At 39.1% G+C, this 27,420-nt stretch overlaps 1 long non-coding RNA gene across 5 annotated transcripts in view; it reads right to left on the bottom strand.

Moving 5' to 3' along the window:
• Positions 1-4,833: 4,833 nt before the first annotated feature.
• LOC147374245 (uncharacterized) overlaps positions 4,834-27,420 on the bottom strand; it is a 305,158-nt gene continuing 282,571 nt past the window's right edge. For all 5 annotated transcript variants that reach the window (XR_015162543.1, XR_015162541.1, XR_015162542.1 and 2 more), the window contains one exon: positions 4,834-6,546. This is a non-coding gene — a long non-coding RNA (uncharacterized LOC147374245). The remainder of the gene's footprint in view (positions 6,547-27,420) is intronic.

The raw sequence follows: 27,420 nt of genomic DNA, 5'->3' as shown, positions 1-27,420 counted from the left end.
TTTGCAACCTGGGTACCCTGAAAACATCCCAAATTATCAAGTGCTGCTTCCTTTTTGTTTAGCAGTTCCTTCCTCAATTCTTCTCTTTCCCTTTGCATTTTACTATAAACAAGGGAAAATCAGGCCACATCTTCAACACTTTGTTTGGCGATCTCCCCAGCTAAATATCCAAGTTCATTTCTTTTCCATCCAAAAGTAGAATGCAATTCAATCATGTTCTCTGCCACTTTATAATGAGAATCACCTTACCTCCAATAACATGTTCCTCATTTTCTACTGAGTCATTACAGAAATAACTTCAACATTCACATTTCTATCACCATTTTGTTTACAACAATATAGTATCCTTTCAGATAAAAGGCACTTTCTCTACTGTACTTTCTATTTCCTTCTGAGCCCTCACCAAAATAGCCTTTAGTGTATTTATTTTCATTAATTAGATCTTCAGTGCAGGCTTTTTCTATCATACATATCAAAGTTCTTCCAGCCTATGAAAGTATGTCACTCAGTTGTATCTAATTCTTTGGGACTCCATGAACTGTACCTGCCAGGCTCCTCTATCCATAGAATTCTCCAGGCAAGGATACTGGAGTGGGTATCCATTCCCTTTTCCAGGGGATCTTCTTGACCCAGGGATTGAACCTGGGTCTCCTGCATTGGAAGCACATTCTTTACCATTTGATCCACCACTCAGATGGTCCAACTGAGTGGACCACTTGTCCAATTCCAAATCAACTGTTCAATTCCAAATCAACTTGCATATTTTTATATATTTGTTACAAAAGCAGCCTGCTTCCTAGTATCAAAGTGTCTGTTGGTTTCCTTGGACTATTCTAACCAATGACCACAACTTGGTGGCTTAAAGCAACTGAAATGGAATCTCTCACAGTTTTTAGAGCCTGAATTCCAAAATCAAGGTGTCAATAGGGCCATGCTACCTCCAAAGGCTCCAGAAGTAAATCCCACTTTGCCCCTCAGCCTCTGGTGTCTTGAATGGTTCTTTGGCTTGGGACTGCATGCTCCTCCCCCACACATCTCCTCACCATCTTTGCAAAAACTTCTTCCCTGTATGTCTATGTCCTCTCCCCTTCTTATAAGAATATTGAGGGTCTGCCCTAAGTCCAGGATAATCTCATCTTGCAGTGTTCAATATAAAGGTCCTATTTGCAAATAAGGTCATGCTGAGAGGTATTTGGTGTTAGAACTTGGACACATCTTCCTGGAGAACACTGTTAGGCACACTAAAGATAGAAACATATGACTTTTATCTGTAGTCTCCACTAATATCTTGGGCTCCAAACTTCATGGCAAACTGATGGGGGAAAAGTAGAAACAGTGGCAGATTTTTTCTTGGGCTCCAAAATCACTGTGGATGGTGACTGCAGCCACAAAATTAAAAGATGCTTGCTAATTGGAGGAAAAGCTATGACAAATCTAGACAGCATATTTAAAAGCAAAGATATCACTTTGCCAAGAAAGACCCAGTTCATCAAAGCTATGGTTTTTCCAGTACTCATGTACAGGTGTGGGAGTTGGACCACAAAGAAGGCTGAACACTGAAGAATTTATGCTTTCAAATTGTGGTGCTGGAGAAGACTCTTGAGTCCCTTGGACAGCAAGGAGATCAGACCAGTCAATTCTAAAGGAAATCAGTCCTGAATATTCATTGGAAGGACCGATGCTGAAGCTGAAACTCTAATAATTTGGCCACCTGATGCAAAGAACTGCCTCATTTGAAAAGACCCTAATGCTGGGAAAGATTGAGGGCAGAGGAGAAGGGGGTGACAGAGTATGAGATGGTTGGATGGCATCACTGACTCAATAGACATGAGTTTGAGCAAATGTGGGAGACAGTGAAGGACAGGGAATCCTGGAGTGCTGCAGTTCATAGGTCACAAAGAGTCTATAACACTACTTAGCAACTGAACAACAGTATCTTGGGATTTCTGTTTTATCCTCTGAGATATATGGCAGAGGTTGTCCATTACTTCATTATATAATTCCATGCATTTGGTATTGGAAATCCTAGTCTAGAAGTTGTGGAGAACCAGGCTTCCAAACTGGACCTGAGGAAGTCACTTTGCCCCAGTGAATTTTCCTTCAGAAAGGCTTTTAACCACACAAATTGTAATAAGTAGATTCTGGATGTGTGAGATGAAGTGAGTTATGAGAAGGAAAAGGAGCTGATACCTGAGCTCTTAAGTCAAGTGAAAAAGTTGTGTAAATCACAACAGTGGTGAATAGTACCTTGCTACCTATAGATTTCAAAAGGATGAAATTCAATTGCATTTGATTGTCATCAATTATTACCCATATGTCTGTCAAATCTATTTTCTTCCTTGGTGCTAATCTAGTGAATCCAAGCAAAAAAAGAGAAGGAGAAATGTAAACAAGATGTTACAGAAAACTATCAAAAATGACATATTACTTTGAATAAATTTATTTCATTTTATAATAGTTTTCAGCAAAGCTACTATTAGTAGCATTAAGACACAATGAAAGTTCCAAGCTTATCAAGTTTACTTCAAAGACACACAAAGCACTCTGATTTAGAAAAAGAAGCAAAAGGATTGCATCTGATCAATTAAAAATAATAATATTTGGTTCACAAAATGTCACCAGGAGTCCATAGCTCAGTGCTGCAATTTTTCTAAAGAATCACACATTTCAGTGGTTTCTGAAATTAATTAGAAAATTCATCCCAATTACCAGTGGATAAACTGATAAGATTTGTCTGCTGCCAAACCTTCACCCTCCCACAGACACAAAGAAAATGGAAGATGTCAAGTAGCTTATAGAGTTTTTACTGAGGGAGGAGGAGATTTCTCTCTAATCCAATATGTGGTTGGAAGAGATTACTTCTCTGCAAAATCAAAAAGTAGATTATTTTTTGATGTTATCAAAGTAATATATGCTTACTGAAGAGAAAATGCTAATAATTTAGAAATTTAGAAAGGAAAAGCCTATCCCCATTCTTGTTGTCAGATATTAGTGTTGAATATTCCCATTGTCTTTACTCCAATCTTGTATGTTTGTATCAGCCTTGAGTTTTTTGAGGAGAAGGAAAGGGTTTTTGGTTGTGCTTTGGTTTTATTAGTACATAAATGATGTGTGTGTGTGTTAGTGGTGTGGTCATGTCCAACTCTTCGTGACCGCATGGACTGTAGCTAACCAGGTTCCTCTGTCCATGGAATTCTCCAGGAAAGAATATTGGAGTGGGTTGCCATTTTCTCTCCTATTGTTTTCTCAAAAGAGGCACCCAATTAAAAGTACCTACAAGAAGTGGCCAAAATATAGAAACTAAGGATCAAACTGGGATTGACATACTGAAGTAAGCCTAACTGGCCCTCACCTCTCTACTCAACTCTGCTTACGTGGAGGAGGTACCTTCTTCAGTGCGGCCATAGTACCCCCACATTTGTCTCTATCACTGTAGCCACAACATTATTAACTCATTCTCTTTTGTATGTAGTGTCTCCCATTAAAATCCAAATAGGATGTAGCATCTTAAACCATTTCCCTCCATTCATGGGCAAAGCAATTACAGAACCGGAGAAGACCAAGAGACATTATGACAAATCATACATACAGCATGCATTTTGGGATGACATCAATTCCTTAATGAATGCTATTTATTCATGGTTTTTCAATCAACTGCAATTTCTTATACTGATGCTTACAACCAGTCCTCGTTTATTTCTCTTGTTCACAAGTATTTCACAAAAAATACAATAGTACATGTTCCTAATTTGCTAAGTTAGTAAATCCATCCCATGACAGAAATGAGTTCCGGTTACCATGACTGCTCTTATTAGAACCACAACTGAGTTCTCCATACTATATAGCAAAGTCCCTGGTGGCTCGGAGAGTAAGAAAGAAAAAAGGGTGACTGTGTAATCACAAGCCATCTTAGAAAAGCTGTTCTCTTTTCAGTCAAAGACAGGCTAAAATAGTTAATGCTTCTTATAATCACAACACAGAGGCAGAAAATAAAGGCACACTTTACTAGTGCTTCCAGTAATGAGAAACCGTAGAAGGCGTTATCACAGATGTTTGAGCACTTCCTTGATCTCTAGCTTGTCATAGGGCTGTGCCATAATTACTGTAATGTGGATTGCCCAGGAGGTTTAAAAATAAATAGCTGATGAAAACTATAAATAATGCATGAACCTCATAACTGTAGACATATTCCTTGCGATCATTATCATACACCATATAGGGAGTGAAATTTTGTTATTGTTCATAGAAGATGTAGAAAGATGAAGCAAAGCTAGGGTGCGAAAAACAGGGATGAGATAAACACATCTTTTTAGTCAGACCTGTCCAAGCATAGAACCAATTCTGTGAGTAGGAGTTCGACATCAACGCCCAAACGTAAGTTATGTTATTTGTAGGATGGTTAATTTTACATGTTAACTTAGAAGGTATTTTTCAATGAGATTAACATTTAAATCACTGAACTCTGAGTAGAGCAGATTGTCCTTCATAATGTGGGTGGGCCTCATTCAATCAGTTGAAGGCCTGTTTAGAACTTAAAGATTGTCCTCCCTGAGCAAAGAGTTTGTCCTCAGACTGCCTTCAGACTTCACATGTACCACTGGCTCTCGTATCTCCAACCTGTCAGCCCATGCTGCAGGTCTTAGACTTGCCAGCCTCTAGAGTCCATGCGGTTGCTGAGGGTCGCACACGACTGAGCGACTTCACTTTCATGCATTGGAGAAGGAAATGGCAACCCACTCCAGTGTTCTTGCCTGGAGAATCCCAGGGACAGGGGAGCCTGGTGGGCTGCTGTCTATGGGGTCGCACAGAGTCGGACACGACTGAAGTGACTTAGCAGCAGTAGCAGCAGCAGAATTGTGAGAGGAAAAAAATGTGCTGGTTGTTTAAGTCACTCATGTTGTGATATTTTGTTATGACAGCCTAAGCAACCTAATAAGGCACCGAACTGGGTGATTCTACAACTGCAGACATTAGTTTTTCCTTTTCTTCTCCTTCCCAAAGCAAGTGCCTCTCATTTGTATACTATTATCCAGAATTACATAGGGAAGGGATTCTGAGCAAGAGAATTCCAGGATCACTGGCAGTGATGCTGAGTTGATATAGAATCCAGTACAACTGATTTCCTAAAAACCTAGAACAAGATGTCTAAAAACCTAAAAGTCTAGAACTCTAGACAAAATCTAAGCATCTGGATGTATTCTTTCTCCTTTTTTTCAAAGATAAAATGTACACATATTGATCCTGTTATTCTAAAGGTAAAGAAGATAAGTGTCATATAATATCACTTAAATGTGGAATCTAAAACATAATACAAATGTATATGCAAAACAAAAACAGATGAACAGATACAGAAAATAAACTAGTGGTTACCAAGGGGAGAGAGAGGAGGGGGCAAATTAAGGGTATGGGATTAAGAAATACAAGCTATTATGTATAAAATTGATAAGCTATAAGATAAGCTATATATATTAGTTGCTGCTGCTGCTGCTAAGACGCTTCAGCCGTGTTCGACTCTGTGTGACCCCATGAACTGCAGCCTACCAGGCTTCTCCGTCCCTGGGATTCTCCAGGCAAGAACACTGCAGTGGGTTGCCATTTCCTTCTCCAATGCATGAAAGTCAAAAGTGAAAGTGAAGTTGCTCAGTCGTGTCCGACTCTTAGCGACCCCATGGACTGCAGCCTACCAGGCTCCTCCATCCATGGGATTTTCTGGGCAATAGTACTGGAGTGGGGTGCCATTGCCTTCTCCCATATATTAGTTAGCATAGTATAATCATTATCTTATAATAACTTTTAATAAATTACAATCTATAAAAATACTGAATCACTATGCTGTATTCCTGAAACTAATAGAATTTTGTAAATTAACTATTCTGTGCTGTGATTAGTCATTCAGTTGTGTCTGACTCTTTGCAACCCCATGGACTAGGGCCTGCCAGGCTCCTCTGTCCATGGGGATTCTCCAGGCAAGAATACTGGAGTGGGTTGCCATGCCCTCCTCCAGGGGATCTTCTCAACCCAGAGGTAGAACCCAGGTCTCCTGCAGGGAAACCCTAGTAGCTCAGGCAGTAAAGAATTTGCCTGCAATGTAAATTAACTATCAGATCAGATCAGATCAGTCGCTCAGTCGTGTCCGACTCTTTGCGACCCCATGAATCGCAGCATGCCAGGCCTCCCTGTCCATCACCAACTCCTGGAGTTCACTCAGACTCATGTCCATCGAGTCAGTGATGCCATCCTGCCATCTCATCCTCTGTCGTCCCCTTTTCCTCCTGCCCCCAATCCCTTTCAGCATCAGAGTCTTTTCCAATGAGTCAACTTTTCGCATGAGGTGGCCAGAGTACTGGAGTTTCAGCTGTAGCATCATTCCTTCCAAAGAAATCCCAGGGCTGATCTCCTTCAGAATGGACTGGTTGGATCTCCTTGCAGTCCAAGGGACTCTCAAGAGTCTTCTCCAACACTGCAGTTCAAAAGAATCAATTTTTCCGCGCTCAGCCTTCACAGTCCAACTCTCACATCCATACATGACCACAGGAAAAACCATAGCTTCAATTTAAAAAATAAAACAGATCAAAAAAATGTAAGTCCTCCTCCACTTAGGTCATGACTTACAAATATATCTCCCTAATCATTATACAACCCTTTTCCTCCCAACAACTATCCTGATTTCAAACCATAGATCACTTTTGAGGTTTTGGAAGTTCATATAAATGGAATTACAAGATCCATTCATTCATTTCAGATTGTGTTTAAAATATCATTCAGATTGCTGCGAATAGCTATAGTTCATACATTTTCACTGCTATATAGTATTTTCTTATATAAATATATCACAACTTACCTTCTGTTCTACTGTTAATGTACATTTAGATCATTTCCAGTTTTTTCTTGTTAATAATTACTCTAAGAATATTCTTTTATAAGTCTCTTGGAGCACATATGTATGCAACTCTGCCAGACATAAATCTAAGAGTGAAAGTTCTGGGTCATGAGATCAACATCCCATGAACTTAAGCAGATACCCCCAGAAAGTTTTTCCAGTGCACTTAAGTGAATTTCACTCCTAGCAGCACTATATGGCAGTGTTAAATTTTTGCCTTCCTGATGGCTATTCTCTTTTCATTTAGCTATCACTTTATCATTTTCAAGCAATTTGGAAAACTCTTCTTTATCATATCCATGGCTTAGCACAAAAATAAACTTCAACTATGATGCCAGATGGAAACATTTTTAAACCAGCTGTGATATATTTTAACACTGGGAAATTTTCCTTAAAAATCATTGATGTGATACATAGTAAATCAGTCAGTGTCTTGGAGACACTTAGAAACCAATAACTCAGCTTCACTTATTATGATGCAAATTATTAAGATTTTATTCACTGGCAATCCACAATGTCCTACTTGATTAATAAGAGATTTTTGGCCCTTCCTATGTATTCCTGGGGATTGCTTGATCTTTCTTTTATTAAAGATTCCTATCCTCTAATTTCCTATTTCATTCCCAAAGGCCTACTGTACTTCTCACTTAAATATGTGTTGCTGAATATATTACTTTTGCTTGCAATTTTAATTATTGTTATTATATAGCAATATAACTTTCGTTTAAAAGGAAATTTTCTTCATTGTTGTAAAGGGGTTGTGATCTTCCTACAACACAAGGTGGTGATGTAACAGGTATGGTAGCTACGATCTATTGAAAGCAGGCGGCTGGCACTGCACTAAGCATTTCTTTTACCTATCACAGTTGACTCTCAGACCACCCTTAATAAATCAGAGGTTCATTTTTTACTGCATATCTCTGTTTTCTTTCCTTACAAGCCTTACTGAAGAACCTTATTGCTTTAAAATTTCTGGGGAAAAATAAATCCATTTATATTGCAAGATTTATTAAGCAACAGACATTTTAGCAAAGGTATTTTGTTTGATTTAGTTGCTAAGTCATGTCTGAGTCTCTGTGATCCCATGGACTGTAACCTACCAGGCTCCTCTTTCCATGTGCACATACATACATATACACACACATTAATCTAAAGTAATAATGTCCGATAAAGTCATTGTCATGTAAGAGAAAATAGCTCTGATAGTTCCTCTCCTTTTCTGGAATATCATTCCTTTTTGACAATCTTGTCATTTTATCTGGTTGCACATCAAGGGTCTAAATTACTTCCTTCAGAAATCTTTCTCTGTGAAATTCAATTGAAAAATGAACTCAGAGTACTCGATGTCTAGGGGCTTTTAAAACACACCTGAAGGAGTACTGGTGGCTGAAGGAAGTTTGATTTGTGGTTTCATCTGCCCATGTGCTTAAAAACAATACTCTCCTGAGAAGTGGAACAGGCCTGACATAGGTTAGAATTGAAGTTGAAATTCTTAAAAATATGGACAAGTCTCCAAAATGAGCTTCATGTAGCCCAAAAGATAAGCAAGACAATCCACTGGAGGATGGAAGAAGAAGAAAAATACTAGAATGCATATTTTAATGTAAGAATGTTTTGCTAATATTTGATATTCAGATGGGTTCTGGTCTTTGTTACCCTGCCAAGTTCTATGGTCCTAGATCATGTATCTATCTAGAGTACCCTGAAGGAAAGGTGAGGATAGCTGATGATTGAGATCTCTTTCACCTGATTTTTGGCATATTATGAAGATTTGCAGTTTATTATATCAAGTTCCCTGGTGGCTCAGATGGTAAAGCATCTGTCTACAATGCGGGAGATCTGGGTTCAATCCCTGGGTTGGGTAAGATCTCCTGGAGCAGGAAATGGCAACCTACTCCAGTATTCTTGCCTGGAAAATCCCATGGACAAAGGAACCTGGTAGGTTACAGTCCATGTGGTTGCAAAGAGTCAGACACGACTGAGCTACTTTACTTTCACACCAAGTTCACAGATAATTATACTGTCTAATTCTATCTATGCTAATCCTTTTGAAATGTCTGGAAAGTCTTACAAGAGTCCCACTAAGGAACCATGTATAAGACACCTCCACAGAGAGGTGTTGGGTACAGCACTCTAAATACCATAGAAAATGTTATAATGATATTACCAGATCAGACAAGAAACCCAAACTAAGTAAATAATCTAGAAGCTTACTTAAAATATGGATCCATGTCCACCATTACTAATGCTGTTCTTTTTTTCACTTTTCCTTTCCCTTTATTTGTTTTAGGGCTTTAAAATGTTTATTTATTTTTAATTGGAGGATAGTCATTTTACAGTGTTGTTTTGGTTTCTGTTATACATCTACATGAATCAGCCATAGGCATACATATGTCTCCTCTCTCTGAAACCTCCCTCTCACCCCATCCCACCCCTTTAGGTTGTCACAGAGCACCTGATTTGAGCTCCCTGTGTCATACAGCAAATTTCCACTGCTGTCTATTTTACACACGTGTGTGTTAGTTGCTCAGGAGTGTCCAACTCTTTGCAACCCCATGGACTGTAGCCCACCAGGCTTCTCTGTCCATGGGATTCTCCAGGCAAGAATACTGGAGTGGTTAGCTATCTAACCACTAGTGGTTGGAATCTTCCCAACCCAGGGACTGAACCTGGGTCTCCTTCATTGCAGGAAGATTTTTTACCGTCTGAGTCACCAGGGAAGCCCATTTTACATATGGTAGTATATATATTTCCATACTACTCTCTCAATTCATTCCATGTTCTCCTGCCCTTGCTGTGTCCATAAGGCTTTTCTTTATGTCTGAATCTCTATTCCTGCCTTGCAAATAGGTTCATCAGCATCATTTTTCTAGATTTCATATATATATGCATTAATATACATTTGTTTTTCTCTGACTTACTTCAGTCTGTATAACAGGCTCTAGGTTCATCCACCTCACTAGAACTGACTCAAATTTGTTCCTTTTTATGACTAATATTTCATTTATATAAATGTACCACAACTTCTTTATCCATTCATCTGTTGAAGGACATCTAGGTTGCTTCCATGGCAATCCCATGTATATAATTACACCTTTTAGGTATTAGTTAATGTAATTCAATGCCATCTTCCACTTGTATTACTTTATATATTGAGTTACCTTTATTCATGTAATTTAATTACTTAAATCTAATATGGAAACAAACTCCACTTGGAAACCGCCCCCCTTTGACTCACTATAGCATAATTCTTAAACCAGGATATAAACCCAGAGGGTCAATAATCAAAAATATATTTAAAAACTTTAATTACTTTGTTCACTAAAAGGTGTCATTAATACTTTGGCAAGAGAAAAATGTTTTTAAACAGTAAAATATAAAGAAAGAGAGTAAACATGACAATTGTTCTCATTTTTCTCATCTAGATTTCTATTTTATGTGTGCTATAATGTTCATAATAAATTATTGCATAGTTATATGTATGTAACTTTTAAATAAATATAATAGGTTAATTAGAGCAGAGAACTCAAAATTTTGGAAACCTTTGGTTTGGATTCTTGTTATTTGAATACCTACTCATAAAGGTTATTTATTTATTTTTTGCCTCTTTAAATTGCATAAGCACAACTTATCAAACTATGTTTCTCTAGTCTTTTATTTGGGAAAAAAGAAGTTAAACAAGTCAAATCACTTTTTTTTTTTTTTTTAATGAAAAGCCTCCAATATGCTAACATGTCAAGTGAATTTCTGAGAGGAGAATTGAACATGCAGCATTTCCTGCTTTTATTAATCCATGGAATCCTGTTTTCATAAAGCATCTCATGGGATTGATGTTCCACATAACACATTTTAGAAGATACTACCCATCTATATGTAGAACTCTAATAAATATTTCCGTAGCCCCAATGGTGATAAAAGTAAAGCTAACCTATCTACTTCTGTGTTAAACAACCCTTCCTTCAGTCAACCACTATGTGCTTACCTTTAAACCTCTAACTGTCCCAATCCACCACCTTCATCCTTTACTTTCTCTATTGCCTGAATCTGAGTCCCCAAGTACCTCATTTTTGGTGGCTTTCCTTCCTCTATCTCTGATAGAGTAACTCATGGTCCTTCCAGGTGGCTCAGTGGTACAGAATTGGACTGCCAATGGAGGAGACACAGATTTGATACTTGGGTTGGGAAAATCCCCTGGAGAAGAAAATGGCAACCTATTCCAGTATTCTTGCCTGGGGAATCCCATGGACAGAGGAGCCTGGCAGCCTGGCTCACACACACACACACACACACACACACACACACACACACACACAGAGTCAGACATGACTTAGAGACTAAAACAACAAAAGTCACTCATAATTTTTTCTAGATGTTCAAGGCTTCTTTATAGATGTTATTATGTCAACCACAACACCTAAATTGAAATTTATAGATTAACGTAGAAAAGGAAGCAGAGAGCAAGTCACCTAGGTGAGAGTTCAGAAAAGTGCCTATGGACAGTCTGAGGATGCCAGAAACATGATTTTCTATGGGGCTGGTTGTGTGGTACAGGGAGGGCATAGGAACCTACAGACAGTTCTAAGAAACATGCATTTTAGTGGCATCTTTAGTAACATAATTCAAAGGAGTGAGTAATGTTGTCAAGTAAGCCAATATGGTAGCATCAAGTGAGAAAAGTTGCTAGAGAGCCAAGCCTGGGGAGTGTGTTCTTCAAGGTTATTTCAAATCCCAGTAGAGACAGCCGGTTACTCAGTCTATGTGTATGGCTGGCTCTGGGTTGTCACTTCAGCTCACTGCCACCTGGATCACTTGGTCCATTTGTTCAAAATGAGTTCTCTATCTGTGACGGCTACCGGCCAGATGGGTCCGTCAGCTGTAGTGACTCAGCAGAAACACAAAGCTCAGCTGGCATAGGAGAGTGAGTTCTTAGGCAGGGATGCATGGGTGGAATCGCCCACTCGGAAAGCTATGCCATCTAATGGTGCAGCAAGGGGAAAAGGTTTACATCAACAGGACTTGTGAGCTTGTGCATGGGCAACTGTTAATCATCATATAAAATACAGTTTTATACAATTAAAATGCAGATTGAAGTCAGAAAATAATTACAGTGTTATTATGCACATACACTCAGTCATGTCCAACACTTTGTGACCCCTGTGACTGCAGTCTGCCAGGCTCCTCTGTCCATGGGATTCTCCAGGCAAGAATACTGGAGTGGGTTGCCATCTCTTTCTCCAACCGTATTATTATAAATGTAGATAAACTCTTCTGGGTGAAACTTTAAAATATCACAAGGGGACTCAACTGCCCAATTCCCACAAATGCCTTGAAAATGTACTCATTTCTGAATAATTCTGTAACAGGAAATAAATAACAGCCTTTAGTTTATGGGCTCTGCTACATTTTTTTTTCTTGGTCATCTCTGCCCCACTTTCTCAACTGAGGGGAGTTAATTTATAGCAGAAACACTTGGTATACAACACCATTCTTCTTGTGCCCTGTTGTATGCTTTGATATCAGAAACTAAATTTCACAGCTTTAGGGTCCTAATCAGCTTGAGCTTGAAGAATTTTTTTTTTTTTTTACCGGTAGGATACTATTTTATTTTTTTTTAAATTTTATTTTATTTTTAAACTTTACAATATTGTATTAGTTTTGCCAAATATCGAAATGAATCCGCCACAGGTATACCCGCGTTCCCCATCCTGAACCCTCCACCCTCCTCCCTCCCCTCCCCTCTCTCTGGGTCGTCCCAGTGCACCAGCCCCAAGCATCCAGTACCGTGCATCGAATCTGGACTGGTGACTCGCTTCATACATGATATTATACATGTTTCAATGCTATTTTCCCAAATCTCCCCACCCTTTCCCTCTCCCACAGAGTCCATAAGACTGATCTATGGATAAATTTAAAGTCACGCATGGGAAAAATGTTACCTGGGAATTTCTCATGCCATTAAATAAACGATGACAGATATAGCATTTCCTTTCATCTGTCTTCAATTATACAATAATCTTGATTTCAGAGAGTTTTTCTTTTTTTTTAATGCACATGTTAGAATTGATAAAACCTTTAAATACAATTGACTACAGATCAATAGTGACTTTTAAGCTGTCTTTATATTACACTATTTAAAACTGACATAGATTTGACAGGGATCATCAATCTATATCCCTTTTTATATCAAATATAAATGTGCTTTTATGTGTTTGTCCTATAGATGCTGCCTCAAAATGCATCTCAATCCTGTCTACCTCTCTTCTTACCCACTGCTTCCATCCATGCCCAAGCTCAACCCATTCTTATCTCTAGCTTGGACTACTAGAATGGCTGCCCGATTGGTTTTCCTGCTTTCATTCTTGTTCCAGCAACATATTCACCATAGAGCAGATGATCTAGTTGGATAAAAGTTGGATCTAGTTAGATGAAAGTTGGATCCTTTCAATAACCTCCTGTTACCCTTCCTATTAACTCCAAACTCCTCACCGTAGCCTACAAAGCTCTGAACTAACTTGTCCTGCCAGTTCTCTTGCCTTCAACCTGTCCCTGAGTGGCTCTCTCCCTCTTCATCTTGGCTCCATCATTGTAACCTTCTTTCCTAATCTAGCAAAGAGATCAGGTTAAGATTTTTCCTTCCTTAGGGCTTCATGTGCTGGGACTCCTTCTGCCTGATGACTTCTCCACTCCATCCTGTTGACATCATTGTATTCTCTTGGTCTTTAAAGTTTCACCTTAGATGTTATTCTCAAGGCAATTGTCTCAGCCAGCCAATTTTAAATATTAATAGATCTTCTTACATTACTCTCTATCTCAGTCTCCTAGATTTCTTTCAGAGCACTTCTTCATAATTGAGAATGATATAGTTATATCTTTGCTTGTTTATGACCCATATAAATAGGGATCAGGTTGATTTTGTGTAGATTCCATACCCAACATCCACCAAAGTAGATTCTCAATAAACACTCACTGAATAAATTAATGGCTACACCCTATTCTGTCCACATTTGTAACATACATCCTTCACTCTCCCATCTCTTCATTACTGAGCTCATACTTATCACAGCCAGGCACTGTGCTAAGAAAGGTGTAGGCATCAACGTATTTAAAATAGCTAATCAATATGCCTTCTTTTTACTACATGCTAACTTGCGATGAAGATGCAGGCACAGAGCAGTTGAATAACTTGTGCATGTTCTCACATCTGTAAATGATGTTCAAGCAGGCAGTCTCATATTAGAGACAATCCTCTTAATCACTCGACTGTGGAGCATCTTCTGTAATGGAAACTGTCCTCTTACATGATTCATGCCAAGGGTATTTCCCAGGAGGCTCAGAATTAGCCTACAGGCCTACTGATAGCCAGCATCCTCAGAAGCATCAATTATACATAAGCGATTATCTTGATATGTCTCCCTTAAGTCTCAATAAAGAAAACCTAACACTAGTTACATCTCTTCTGTTTTATCTCTGTAGTAGTGGTTGGTTTATGGATAAACTAGAGCACATCTTGCTGGCAGACCTGCCCAGAAAGTCTGGTCAACCCCAGCTATTTCTTAGATGTCTTTATTGATTTCTGCATTGCTTCTGGCTTGTTTTTAGCACATCGCTTTAGTGTCTTAACTTGACAGCCCTCTGACCTATTCACTATTGAATCGTTCAGAAATGTACTCACTTGCCCTGCCTACACAATAGAGCTGAATTTCTATAGTGTTCTGGTCAGCCAACACATCACAGGGGGTGATCACAGACATGTGGTGAAAGTTGCCATGGTCTTGATTTTGTAATGCTTAGCAAAATGGGTCTCTGAATGATGACTGTAGTATTTATTTTACCTTTAATAAATTTAGTGCAACTATACTAAGTGACTTATTTAGTTCATTTACTAGGTATTGAGCATTTGCACTATCAGGCTGCTGCTGCTGCTGCTAAGTCACTTCAGTCGTGTCCGACTCTGTGCGACCCCATAGACGGCAGCCTACCAGGTTCCCCGTCCCTGGAATTCTCCAGGCAAGAGTACTGGAGTGGGGTGCCATTGCCTTCTCCAGGCTAGTATAATACAAAAATAAAATGGTATGATACAAAAAATACTGGGGCTTCCCTGGTGTACATATTCTCTTAAAGACTATGTAATCTAATAGGGAAAAATTTTCCTTTAATAAACACCTTAGATAATCATCAATGATAACATAAGGTCAAGTGCTGGAATGAATGTTGCAAACAATGCAATTGGAATGAAAAGAAAGCATATGGCTATGAACAGGAATTGATGATTATGGCTTTATGGACATGTAAAGATACTTGATTTACAATAGGGAGCAGTGTGGCATAGTGGCTAAGAGTATGGTAGGTGGTGTCAGAGGACCTAGATTCAAATTTGGATTTCTCCATTCACTAACTGAACAGCCTTGGACAAATTACTGGATGTCTATGGCACCAATTTAATTATTTGTCAATTGAGAATAGTAATAGTATTTATCTTACAGAGCTGTGATCAGGATTAACATGAATAATATGTACACACACAAATTTACTTTAGTGGTGGGACACAGTTAACTAACTACCACAGTGTAACTACCATTGGCTCATAGTACGAAGTATGGATGGTAGCTGCATGAAAGGATGGTCTGGGCAAGAATTTTATGAAAGGAAACAGCACTAGCAATGGCCAGGGGCTGGGGATGAGCATGGCATGTGCCCGGCAAGAAAGGAAGACCAGCCTTAGAGGAATCCACAATAGTCTAGTACCGTCTATCAGATTTTGGACAAAAAAACAAAACTAATGCAATAGCAATCTACTAAGAATTTTACCCTGTCTCCAAAGAGAATTCAATACCAGTCTCCCTTTGAAGTGTTGATTTTCATCTGCACGGCACACTGCTCCATTACCATTCCTGCCAGTCTCCCAAGAGATGCTCTCACTTTCTTAATGCAGGTTGTTATCTCCTTGTCAAATGATGCCTCAATGCAAGGAACATTCCCAAGTTACCACGAATACAGATACAATTTTTAGCTTTGGACTTTTGATAGGCTAGCAATTCAAAGGCAGGACAAAGAATAATGTATGCCTCTGCCTTTCACCTGGTCTATGATACACAGAATAATTTTTTTTTTTTTTCATGAGACTGTCCTTGTCTCCTTTGTGGATTTTATCAGCAGCTACAGTGAGATGTTCAACAGAAAAGTTAGACTCTAGCTGAGCCCCTCCATAGATACAAGGATGACAGACCTTAGGCTTGCTGCATAAAATGGCAGGGCATGGGAAGCTGAGCTGCAAGCTAATCTCTTTATACTAGAAAACTGACTCCTTATTTCTTTGTGCAGATAATAGGAAAATTCTCCCATCATTTCCACACAGTCTGTAACATGGAAATATGGTTAAATGGCCTACGAGACAAACAGTATTCTCAGAGAGATACTGTGACCGTCTTACCTTTTTATCTGAGAAACTCTTAGCACCTTCAGAGGGTCACGTGGCTAGCAAATCTTTCCAGCCAGGCTTTGCTTTGATCCCTCCTAATCCTCACAGCATCCCTGTTCTGTCAATGTTTTTCTTCCCTTTTGGTCCAGAGCACATAGAGCGTGTAGAACCCTCTGAACAGTTTGTGTCTCCAGTCTTCCATGCTCACTGCCCTTTGCCATTAAGATACCTAATCATCCCACACTCAAGATACTGTGACTAGGGGAAAAGAGGGAATGCTATAGCTGTGCTATTCTGATACACACAGGCTTAACAGAGAAAGAGGGAAGAGGGGTTAGTGGCTTCTGCTCATACAACCTTGGCTTTGTAGAGAAGCAACAGATGATCTGGTACAGGCAGAGGGCATTCTGTTACTTCTGGCTTAATATTCAAATAGAACCCTGACACATTTGGCCACATTAGACTTTGTCCATTTGATGGAAAAACATTGAGAGCAGAAGGTAAACAAATCATCTCAAGCTCTAGGATTCTGGAGTTATACTGACAAACTTTCATGAGATTGGGTGAAATGTTCACTTTCCTTTGGGACATGCTGGCATTCCACACAGGGATGGGAACTCCTCAGATGGCTGAGCAGAGTGAAATCCAAAGAGCATCCCCATTCCCCTTCAGCTTCTTATGGGCAAATGTCTACCTGCAATGCTTTCAGACTCAGAGGGCCTCAAGCAGCCACGCGGGACACAGTGGGCCTCCTTTCCCGTCTCAGGGACCGACAGCCCTCAGCCCACATAGGCTGTGACGATGCTACAGCAGTGCACACAGACCAGGATGGGCTCTCCCTCCACAAGCAGGAAGGCAATGGACCACCCCATCCTGGTGCCACACTTGGGCACTGAAATCCTATTTTTTAATGTAATTCCATTTTTAATAAAGCCAGATAGCCTTTTGATGATTTTTCCTTTTTACTTTAAATTAACTTGTTTATTGGCTTTCTCATGTCCCCTTCCTGAGAGAATAGGAAGGACATCTGAACATCTGGGACATCTAAATATGGCCTCAGCATTTGTGTTTATCCAAACCTAGTCTCTGCCAAGCCCCCAAACTTCAAAACTCTGCAGCCAAAGAAGACTGGAAAATGTATAAATCATGATTTTGCTCTTGGGTACTTAGCCACAGTGATGAGGTGCTTAGCATCCTATCCCACCTGCATCCTAATGGGCCATAAGCTATTCTGGTTTTTCTGAGGCTTCGCTGGAAGTAGAGAGGATACGCAGCAGGCTCCATCTTTAGTATTCAGGACCGAGAAGTACTGCACTGTAAGCCATCTCTTATGCTTTGCTGTCAGCACAGACTTGCAGGGGGAGCCTGTTATATTGGATTGCTTTAGAATAGCATCCGAAGTGATGTTGAAGGAAGAGGCCACAGACTGGTTAATGCCTACAGCGCTCTTGACGGTTGTCTCAGAGTTCCTCATTGTTAGGAGTCCTGAGGTGATTGTAACTATGATGGCCATCGGTAACACATGGAGAAGGTAGAACTCACATGCACCTTAACAAAGTCAACAGCCATGCTCTTTGTTTTCAGTCACTTTTCCCCTGTGCCTCGAGGTGGCCTACCAGTAGTCAGACATCAATCTTCTGATGTTGTGTAAGCTCTAAAAGTATGATAGGGGAAGAGCTGACATCTGACAGCACAGATCCTGTGGGATTTATAAAACTGACAGATATCACATGTGAAAAGCATGCTTTGCATGTGATACCCAATGGTGTTACAAAAAAGTCACTTTTAATGCAAGATGAGAGCCAAATTTTAGCATCCTTTAAGAAAAGAAGTTGACAGTCTAAGGCATATCTCTTACAACTTCCTTAAGAATTTCTGCTACATTCATGTCACAAATGACATTGAAACACTACTTAGATACACATTTCAGAGAGAAGTTCATAGAAAGCAGACTTTGACTATGATCTAGAGCTAATCGTCTTAAAATTGACCTTGGAGTATCATGTGCTGTTTTGAATAGGAACTGGGGAACAGTTAGTTTGGAAAGAAAAATAGTTTCTTAATAAGCATTAGTGTGTGTGTGTGCGCACTCAATCGGCCATGTCCAACTCTTTTCAACCCTCCGGACTGTGGCCAGCCAAGCTCCTCTGTCCGTGGGGTTTTCCAGGCAAGATTACTGGAGTGGGTTGCCATTTCCTCCTCTAGGGGATCTTCCTGGCCCAGGGACAGAACCCACGTCTCCTGTGTCTCCTGCATTGCAGGCAGATTCTTTACCACTGAGACATTGGAGAAGCCCCTTAATAAGCAATATGACAGTCTTATTGTTCTCATCAGCCCCAAATTTCTTCTTCTTGACTCTCATGGGATGGCAGTGTTGTCTGATGGATTCACTGCTAGGTACGAACAAGCTTCCATGAGTCTAGAGAACCATCTCTCCTTTAGGCTTTCTGCTCAGCTCATGTGGGAAAGCCCAGAGCATAATTAACACTAATTAAAGAAGGTCTCTTGGTGTTCTGGAAACCCTCACTCTCTGAAAAAAGAGGCAGATCCCATAGAAAGTCTTTCCTTCTTCTACTGTTAACTGTGTCACGTAGTAACTTGACACTGGGGACTAACTGTATGAAAGCAGTAAGTATATACTCACAATTCTCATTCAAATCTACTATCATTTCTTAAAAATATATTGAATGCTTATTATGTGCTATGCATTAATTTTCAATACCACAGCTAGAGGAATAAATGAAAAAGACAAAAATCTTAGCCCTCATGGATTTTTATTCCAGCAAGAGAGACTGATGACAGGCAAGAGAAATAGGCAAAATATGTACCTTGCTAAGTAATGGTAAGTATTAAGGAGGCAAAAAAGACAGATGTGATGGAATAGGAAAGGATTATGGAAATTTCAGGCAGGATATCCAGGAAGAATTGCAAAGAAGATGATTTCTGAGTAAATGGTTAAAGGGGGTGAGGTAACAAGCCATACAAAGATCAGGAGATGAGTACTCCAGACACACAAAAGAACAAGTTTTAAATCCCCGAGATACGGCGTGTTCAGGGAAAAGCAAAAATGCCAGTGTGCCCAGAGCAGATCATGTGATGGCAGAGTAGGAGGAACAGTCAGGGGTCAGATCATACAGGCCCCTGGAGGCTGTTGTAAGGACTTCTGCTTTTATACTGAGTGAGATAGGAAGTCAGGAGAGGCTTGTAAGTAAAGTAGTTAGATCATCTTGCATTGTAATTGTCACAGGCTGATGCGCCGAGAGCAAACAATGTTAGAAGCAAGGATGGGAAGAAAAAGGTAGGAAAGAGGCTACTGCAATAATCCAGTCAAGAGGTGATGGGTTTTGTCTCAGACTGTTGATGGTGTGTACCTGCAAGACATGGCTGGATTCTGGACATATGCATATAGGCTGCTTCAGTCAAACTTAATATGAGATCAAGCCAAGAACCATCAGAAAGTCTTTCAGACACACATAGGGTACAGAGAACATATCATGTCCTCTGCAAACACATGTAGTAAAAAGATCAAATTCATATACATTCTCCATACTTACGTTCTCTACCCAGGTTGCATATTCATTCTGTTACTTCATTACTAGAAACATTTGAATAAAACAAATATAATGACTTAAACTTTGAACTCCTTTAGGAAAGCATATTTTATATACAAATAATTGTACGTTTGCAAAGTTTCAATCTTCAAACATGAAAAATACATTTTCAAACTTCAGTGTAATTACTAAGTGAAAATCCACCATTGGCATTAATACTCACAGTCTCTATAAAATTTCTCACGTGTCTGTCATAATTTGTGGAAAACACTATAAAACTCTGGTCCTCCTATGCCATACCTGTCTCATAAGGTTAGTTTTTAGTCCCAGACAAAATACCCCCAGCTCTTCATTTGGAAGTTATGTTTTGCAGAAATGAGCTCCCTGATGTAAGGTTGTATTCCCTCCCAGGGGTAGCACAAAACCAATGGCTGGTCCATGTTTGGTATGAAGTCACAGCCCCTCTGCCTTGATTCACAACTCTGGAGGACCCTGCCAGCTCTGGAGCTCCCTGTGGCCTTGACCGTGACCTCTGCTGTAGCTGCATTATGGTTCAACTTCTTCCTCTGCCCATCCTGCCTTTCTCACTCCCTCACAGTTATTGTTCCTGAGAGCACTCACCCTATAAACTTACTGCATGCAAATTTCAGTCTCAGAGCCTGTTTTCCTGGAACCCAACTTAAGATATCATGACCTTATTTATACAGCTATTATTTAATGAAATTGAATACTGCAGCCAAAGATACACCCAAAGTATCAACCACCTAAGTAAAATAATGAATACTCAAAGGGAATGAATGTTAACTACTACTATTTTAAGCTTTAATTGTGATCTACTCCCCAAATTTCTTACTGTTTCAGTTCATTATTTACCTTCTGGAAAAGACTTTTAAAATGAAAGACTAACTTCCAAGAGAAAATTATTTACCTTTATACAAAATGTATTTCCTATTCTGTAAGCTATAGAAAACATACATGAAGAATTAAAAAGACAGGTGTCCTTAGAAGTCAGAAGCATATGACAATTACCTGAGCATGCATATATCTTGGAAGGAGATTAAGACAGCTGCATCTGAAATTGTTGTTGAAGTTCCTCAGATACTCTGCCACTAATGAAATGAGCATTATGTGTGTGTGTGTGTGTGTGCATGTGTGTGTAAAGGTGCACCTATGTGTAGGTAAATATGCTTAGACTGGGAGTTCTTTCATAATGTACTTTTTACACAAAAAATCATTGCCTGCCACTGGAGACATCTGTACGCAACTGTCAGTTCATCTCCCTGGAAACAGAAGAAAGGTTTATGATATAATGTATTCTGGTAACAGCAGTAACTCTGATAATATATGACACAGATGTAGCAATTTTAACTATGCAGCACAAAACACTTTATCTATGCATTAATAAATTCCAGTAAAATTGAAATACAGAGTTGGGGTTATTTTTTTCTCATTTGTTTGACTAACGGCATCTCGAGATCAGGGACTCTCTATCTGTTATTTTGGTTTTGACTTGGGAGTGATTTTTGTTCTTCCTAATGTTTTTATAAAAACCAGATAAACAAATTGTTCTCTGGGGGACTGAGAATTACTGCATGATCACAATAAATCTCTGTAATGAGACACATAAATATTTTGAGAATAATGATGTGGGAACAGTTCATTGTAAGACTTCACTTGTCACAAGTGGGTGGAGCTATATCATTCGACTTTATAATGTTAGAACTAGAAATAATTTTAAAAATCTCCTATTTCATGTTTTTTGCAGAAGAAACAAAGAAAACCAGGCTCAGTAAGATAAAGTTATTTATTTCAAGGTCACAGAACTATTTTGTTTTTGTAGAATTAAAGTCAGAAATCCAGGTCTCGTTCCTTTCAGGATGATGAACTGAATACAAATCTAACTTTGCCCCTCCCAACAAATCACAAAGTAAAGGGAAACATGTAAGAATTATAATTTTATAATTATGCTAGGATTCTAGAGAGAGTATCATCAACAGGACAGAAATGCTGAGAAATTTCTAAAAGATATAAATGAGCTTCTCTGCCTCTTATATCTGTGTTCATGTTGAGTATATTTGCCTCTCTCCTGATCCCATTCAGTGAACCCACCAGCTTATGTATCTGCTACCTGGTAAATAAATTCACACAAGAGTGAGAAATAGATCACTCTACTCTAACAGTGAACCCAGGTTTACTGGGAGAACTCAATGTACCTGCCTGGAGTTACTCTGCCTGGGTATATAACTGGGACACATAATTATACCAGTTCATAATTGAACATACTATTTACATTCTTGGAGACTGAGTTCACTTATGAATTAATAATAAGAGCACCTATGTTTGCAGCTATTATTTTTTGTTGTCTTTAATTATCATTTTTTCTCCAAGTCTCAAATATAAACAAATCTATTTTTAAAATACCAAATGGACTCAGACATGCTGAAAACAAAAGCACTACACATTCTAATGCGTGTACAAGAAGACTGACAAAGGTGTGAGCTATTCCACCAAATGAAGCTGGTAAGAAATTCTGAATTTAGAGGGAACAACTATAAAGAACAGAGCTTAAAAAATAACGTGTTAAGAATAAACTGATTAGAAAGTCAGCTTACGGAAAGCTTGGGCAGTCAGGCCACTCCCCATCCTCACAAGTTAAAAGAGCTGACAGTGGACTTGGTCTTTAGAATAAAGCCAAGGAAGCATTATCTAAATTAGAAGGTGATTTAACTGCTCTAGGGAGGACTTAGACATCCAAATCTTTAACTCTAGTCACCTAGCTCTCTAGGTGACTCTGAAGTTAAAGGCCATTTTTCTAAGTCAATGCTTCTCAAAGTGTGGTCTCTGGAATAGCAGCAGCAGCAGCATCTGAGAACTTATTAGAAATGCAAATTGTTTGACCTGAAACAATGACGCTAAACCTGCTAAATCAGAAATTGTGTATGGAGCCCAGTAATTTGTGTTTTAATAAACATTTTAGATAATTCTGATGCATTTTAGTTTGAGAACCACTGCTCTTAGTGAAGTGGCTGATCTAATTTAGAGGACCCTTATTGGCTTGGAAATTTGATGAGGCAGTCAATTATAATAGCATCATTTATTTCTTATGAATAAGAAAGCTGACTTTGACTACAACACTTGGTGCTATCAAAAAGTAAATTATTATTTCACCTGAATAGACTTAAATTTTCATCCATTTTCCTCCTTCCCTCACCTTTTTTCCCACCCATGTAAGTTCTAGAGCTACATCATACTGTTCCCTAATTTTAGCAAGTGAAAGTCATCAAGTCATGTTGAACTCTTTGCGATCCCACGGACTATAGCCTTCCAGGCTCCTCTGTCCATAGAATTCTCCAGGCCAGAATACTGGAGCGGGTAGTCCTTCCCTTCTCTATGGGATCTTCCCAACCCAGGGATCAAACCCGGGTCTCCTGAATTGCAGGTGGATTCTTTACTGTCTGAGCCACTATAGAAGCCCAAGAATATTGGGGTGTGTACCCTATCTTTCTCCAGGAGATCTTCCTGATCCAGAAATCAAACAGGGATCTCCTGCCATGTAGACGGATTTTTTACCAGCTGAGCTACCAGGGAAGTGCCAAAAAAGACCCTTAACAACATATATACATAAATATATATGCATATATACACACATATATATTTAAAGACATAGGAATCAAATGATATAAACTTATATATGAATAACCAGTGTTAGAAATAATTTCTTTAATAAGAAATATGATTTAATAAAATAAAAACACATATTTGACCACATTGGGTTTCCCAGGTGGCTCAGTGGTAAAGAATCTGCCTGCCAATGCAGGAGACACAGGCTCAGGTCCTGGGTCGGGAAAATTCCCTGGAGCAGGGCATGGAAACCCCCACTAGTATTCTTGCCTGGAGATTGGTGGGCTAAAGTCCGTGGGGTTGCAAAGAGTGTGACATGACTAAACATGCACATTTGTCCACATGAACATACTCAGCATCATTTCACAAAGAGTGACTGGTTTATTTTTAAAAAATGATCAAGGTGAAAAGGATAAATTTTCCTTTATTGGGAAGACAAATTGTAGAAAAAGAAATCCAAATGACTTCTATGGAATGATGCCCAATCCTAAAGGTAGTCAGGTAAATGCCAACTGAAACTATATTCCACTTATCAGACTGACAAAAATTGATACCTGCAATAATACCCAGATTTGAAAAGACATAGAGAAATTAACAGAATCAAATATTGTTGAGAGCGATGTAAATTTTACATAAAAAATAAAATTGGAAAATGCACGTATCTATTTCAAAGCCTAAAATATGATGCTATTAAAGTGCTATACTCAATATGCCAGCAAATTTGAAAAACTCAACAGTGGCAACAGGACTGGAAAAGGTCAATTTTCTTTCCAAACCCAAAGAAAGGCAATGCCAAAGAATGTTCAAACTACTGCACAACTGAACTCATTTCACATGCTAGCAATGTCATGCTCAAAATCCTCCATGCTAGGCTTCAAAAGTGCATGAACCAAGAACTACAGATGTACAAGCTAGATTTAGAAAATGCAGAGGAACCAGAGATCAAATTGCCAACATCCGTTAGATCATCAAAAAACCAAGAGAATTTCAGAAAAACATCTAATTCTGCTTTATTGACTATGTCAAAGCCTTTGACTATGTGTATCACCATAAACTGTGGAAAATTCTTAAAGAGATAGGAACACCAGACCACCTGACCTGCCTCTTGAGAAATCTATATGCAGGTCAGGAAGCAACAGTTAGAACTGGACATGGAACAACAGACTGGTTCCAAATCAGGAAAGGAGGACGTCAAGGCTGTATACTGTCTTCCTGCTGATTTAACTTATATGCAGAGTACATCATAAGAAAAGCTGGGTTGGATGAAGCAGAGGCTGGAATCAAGATTTCCAGGAGAAATATCGATAACCTCAGATATGCAGATGACATCACCCTTATGGCAGAAAGCGAAGAACTAAAGAGCCTCTTGATGAAAGTGAAAGAGGAGAGTGAAAAAGTTGGCTTAAAGCTCAACATTCAGAAAACTAAGATCATGGCATATTGTCCCATCACTTCATAGAAAATAGACAGGGAAACAGTGGAAACAGTGGCAGACTTTATTTCTGGGGGCTTCAAAATCACTGCAGATGGTGATTGCAGCCATAAAATTAAAAGACTCTTGTTCCTTGGAAGAAAAGTCATGACCAACCTAGACAGCATGTTCAAAAGCAGAGACATTACTTTGCCAAAAAAGATCCATCTTGTCAAGGCTATTTATGGTTTTTCCAGTGGTCATGTATGGATGTGAGAGTTGGAGTATAAAGAAAACTGAGCACCGAAGAATTGATGCTTTTGACTGTGGTGTTGGAGAAGACTCTTGAGAGTCCTTTGGACTGCAAGGAGATCCAACCAGTCCATCCTAAAGGAAATCAGTCCTGAATATTCATTGGAAGGACTGATGTTGAAGCTGAAACTCCAATACTTTGGCCACCTGATGGAAAAAACTGACTCAGTGGAAAAGACCTTAATGCTGAGAAAGATTGAAGGTGGAAGGAGAAGGGGACAACAGAGGATGAGATGGTTGGATGGCGTCACTGACTCAATGGACATGAGTTTGAGTAAACTCTGGGAGTTGGTGATGGACAGGGAGGCCTGACATGCTGCAGTCCATAGGGTTGCAAAGAGTCAGACAGGTCTGAGTGACTGAACTGAACTGAAAGAGCCTTTTGATGAAGGTGAAAGAGAAGAGGGAAAAAGCTATGGCTTATTCATGTTTATATTTGACATAAAACAACAAAATTCTGTAAAGCAATTACCTTTCAATTAAAAAATAAATTAATTTAAAAAAGAAAACCTCAACATTCAAAAAACTAAGATCATAGCATCTGTTCCCATCACTTCATGACAAATAGATGGGGACACAATGAAAACTGACAGACTTTATTTTCTTGGGCTCCAAAATCACTGCAGATGTTGACTATAGCCATGAAATTAAAAGATGCTTGCCCTTTGGAAGAAAAGCTATGATAAACCTAGACAGCATATTAAAAAGCAGAGACATTAATTTACCAACAAAAGTCTGTATAGTTCATATAGTCAAATGATTGGTTTTTCCAGGAGTCATGTAGGAATGTGAGAATTGGACTATAAAGAAGGTTGAGAACCGAAGAATTGATGCCTTTGAACTGTGGTATTGGAGAAGACTCTTGAGAGGCCCCTTGAACTCCAAGGAAATCAAACCAGTCAATCCTAAAGGAAATCAGTCCTGAATATTCATTGGAATGACTGATGCTGAAGCTGAAGCTCCAATATTTTGGCCACCTGTTGTGAAGAGTTGCCTCTTTAGAAAAGACCCTGATGCTGGGAAAGATTGAAGGTAGGAGGAGACAGGGATGACAGAGGACTAGATAGTTGGATGGCATCACCAACTCAATGGACATGAGTTTGAGCAAGCTCCAGGAGACGGTGAAGGATAGGGAGCCTGGCGTGCTGCAGTCCATGCAGTCACAATAGTCAGACATGACTGAGTGACTGGACAGCAGTAACAACATATGTACCAAAATAGAGTAAAATAAAATATATGCATTTAAATCAAGAAATTCTATTTTTGGTTATCTACTCTAGATTAAACGTACAAATATGGAATACCAAGTAAAGTTATTTTTACTATATCATTGCATGTAATACAATAAAATCAAGTAAACCTCTAATAGAGCAATGGTAGATGTATTTTTTGTCTCCACTATGCATTACTATATGACTATTCAAAACACATACTTTAGATTGTATGTATTTTGAACCAATGATCAGAAGAATCATTAATGATTGAATGATATCTTTTTCATTAAAATTAGAGGCAAAAAAATGCTCATATGTATTTGTATTTATGTTCGATCCCTGGGTTGGAAAGATTCCCTGGAGAAGGACATGGCAACCCTCTCCAGTATTCTTCCCTGGAGAATCCCATGGACAGAGGAGCTGGGTGGGCTACAGTCCATGGGGTCACAAAGATTCATACATGACTGAAGCTTAGCAGTTGATTTAAGGGATTAACTCCCTTGGAATTATCATCTATTCTCCCCCATGCACACATGCATGCACACACACATACACAAACGCACATAGACTTTCAAGATGAAATATAATAAAGTTACCTTTAAAAACAGAAAATGCATAGCTGAACTTAAAACTGAAAAGAGTTCCTTGAAAACTTGGGAACTGAACGTAAGATAAATACACAGAGTGGTGATCAAAGGGTGCAGATAAATGGTTTGCAGCTATTACAGGTGCATAGAAACCCTAATGTTGAGGGTTGTGGAAAAGGACCTTTAACAGCCCAAATCACTCCCAGTGCTAGAGCAGGTCTAGCAGCAAAATACTGAGAAACTACAAAAGGCTAGTAAGAGGGACTTGATGTGTGAAATGAGAAAGTCCACCAACTGATTCTGAGAATAAACTAACTGCTTATGATTCACACAGGGCTGTGGATGAAAAGTAGAACCAACCATAAGAAACTGGAATTGCACACTAAAGTAATTAACTAAGAACAAAAGCCAAGAAGTTAACAAGAA

This window comes from Bos grunniens, chromosome 4, assembly GCF_055505025.1.
Source record: "Bos grunniens cultivar Pamir isolate PY7600 chromosome 4, Bosgru_T2T1.0, whole genome shotgun sequence".
Classification (NCBI taxonomy): Eukaryota; Metazoa; Chordata; class Mammalia; order Artiodactyla; family Bovidae; genus Bos; species Bos grunniens.
The sequence above is the reverse complement of the archived record's forward strand: the minus strand, read 5'-3'. Positions and strand labels throughout refer to the sequence as shown.